The following is a 2,631-nucleotide window of genomic DNA, read 5'->3' on the forward strand; positions in this document are numbered from 1 at the left end:
CGCATTCGAGGCAGTAGACAGAACACTGCGGGACATACTTGACAACGATACCGAGCCTTTTGGGGGGAAAGTGTTTGTACTTTCGGTGAGATTTCCGCCAGATTCTTCCGGTCGTTAAGAATGGAACACCCGTAGAGACAATTGACGCTTGCCTCAAGTCGTCTAGGCTGTGTCCCCAATTCCAGACGTTCCGGCTTACGGAAAACATGCGAGTGCGCATAGCTGATACTGCGGACACTGCTGAGGAAATGGCTGCGTTCTCCGAGTTCCTGCTGCAAGTCGGCGAGGGAAGGCGTGAAGCTAACCATTCCCTAGGAAGCGATTACATAAAGCTTCCACGCGATATGCTGATTGAGAATCCACCTGTGCCCGAGGACGACGACCAGTAAAAATTTGTCCTGGTGTTATTCCAAGAGGCATGGATCGAATCATTGACGAGATGTATGGAGAGATTAACAACCCCGAGGTTGCTACCGACGAGTATTTCGCTAACCGAACGATCCTCACGACCACGAACGCAATCGTCCACCGCATAAATGAAGCGGTGACCGATCGATTAACTGGACAGGCGCGTGAATATGTCTTCCGATTCTGTACAAGACGACGGTGACGGTAATTTCTTCGAGCAGGAGGTACTCCACTCGATGAATACCAGTGGAATGCCTCCCCACAAGCTGACCCTCAAGGTAGGAATGCCTATTATGATGATGCGGAGCCTGAATCCAGATCTAGGGCTGTGCAACGGAACACGGCTTCGAATCGTGGCGCTCAAGCCACATGTCATCCACGCCACTATCACGACAGGTGAGCGACAAGGGCAACATGTGTTGATTCCCCGCATTGTTTTCATCAGTGACGGAGACATTCGGAGCTTTCCGTTTCACTTGAGACGCAAGCAGTTTCCTGTCCAACCGGCCTTTGCGATGACCATTAACAAGGCGCAGGGACAAACGGTGCAGCACTTGGGGCTATATCTTGCTACGCCTTGCTTCTCCCACGGTCAGCTGTACGTTGCGATGTCGCGAGTTACTTCAAGATCAAGATTCAAGGCGCTGGTCGAGTACCCAAAGCTGGAGGAGGAGGATGGGGTCTACACCCAGAACATTGTCTACGGGCAGATCTTTGGTTCAGAGTAGGAATGTCTAATTTCATATGCATTTAATACATCCCGTTTACATAATCATGTTTACGTCGGAGCGCAGCGAAGGCGCGAGCCCATTTCCCCCTGGGACTAAAACCTGCCACCTCCGCCGCGTAGCGGCGGCGAACGGCTAGTCCTAAGCTATCAATGCTAGCACGGTGTCTGTCCGTCCGTCACACGAAACGCTCGGGTTTTTGAGCTTTATCATTGGCTGTCGAGCGGAGCGAAGGCGGCTCCAATTGGTCAAAACTGAATTATGTAGCTTATATTAGTAAATTCATGTGGTTCACAGAGCACATATGGAGATTTGTCCATTATCCGAAGGCGGGATCGTATTTACTCTATTGATAATGCATGTTGTTTTTAATATTCGAGTGCTAAACTGAGGGCTTGCTTCCAATACTTCAAGGTGCTCGTAGGAACGCATGTTTTCGAGGACATACTATTAATACGCGTAATACTCTGTACTCAGTAGTTTCTGCGAGTTACAATGACTAAAATGATAACTACCTGTAAAAGTACTAACATTAATAAGTAATCTGAGTGGGTTTCTATGAGGTATTGCTAAATCGTACAAGTTACAAGTACATCAGTAGCCGGCCGTAAGAAGAACGCTGGGCTAATAAACGTTGTCGCTTGAGCCACAAAGATAGATAGGTTTAGATTGAGCAAAAGAACTTATATGTGCTGATGACAATCACTACTTGGCCATTGTTTCTAAGCGCTTTTTAGACAGCAAAATTCGATACTACTTAACCGGCGGACGTGTTGCCGACAAGGGCGTATGATACGATTTTAAACGGAGCGCCAAGACAACAACAAAACACGAGAGGTGTAAATTATAGTTGGTTAAGTAGACCCCATTAAGAAACGTTAGTAAACTTGAAGCCTAAATAACGTTTAACCATCCTGAAAGCATCATTAAACTCTCAAATAAAAAGCACTACCGTCAACAACAACAACAACAGCAGCAAGACGTCTTGCGACACATTGTCCAAATGATTTAATCATAACTGGCACAGAATTGAGTGTCTAATGACTAATTCTGAATCAGCACAGAGGAACGCTGTATGCATTAAAAATATTTCAATTTGAAAATATTTAGCTTTCATTGAGGTTGGTATGAGAAGTCATCAGCCTTTAAGCTTAAAGGGGCAGTGCAAGCGTGAAATTAGTGCAAGCTGGACAGGCCAAAACTATCTTTTGCGTTGGTATGAGCTAAGCCTTATAGCGGCTCAGAAACGGCCCGTGACATCGAGTACGACGCTTAACTAAAACAAATGTGTAGCGTTTGTAAAAGTGTGTATTTAAAGTGCAGGTGGTTTTGGGTGGAAGATAAATATACAGAGATAGCCAGCAAAATTAAAGATATTGTATCAAGACTATTAGAAATTTTATTTTAATCGGGTAGGCTAGATGCTGGGGGCTCAGTTTTTTGTATAAATAATTGTACGGCTTACTAAAAACTGCTCAAAATCATTTCGGCCTGG

This window comes from Phytophthora infestans, genomic scaffold (genome assembly GCF_000142945.1).
Source record: "Phytophthora infestans T30-4 supercont1.19 genomic scaffold, whole genome shotgun sequence".
Classification (NCBI taxonomy): domain Eukaryota; phylum Oomycota; class Peronosporomycetes; order Peronosporales; family Peronosporaceae; genus Phytophthora; species Phytophthora infestans.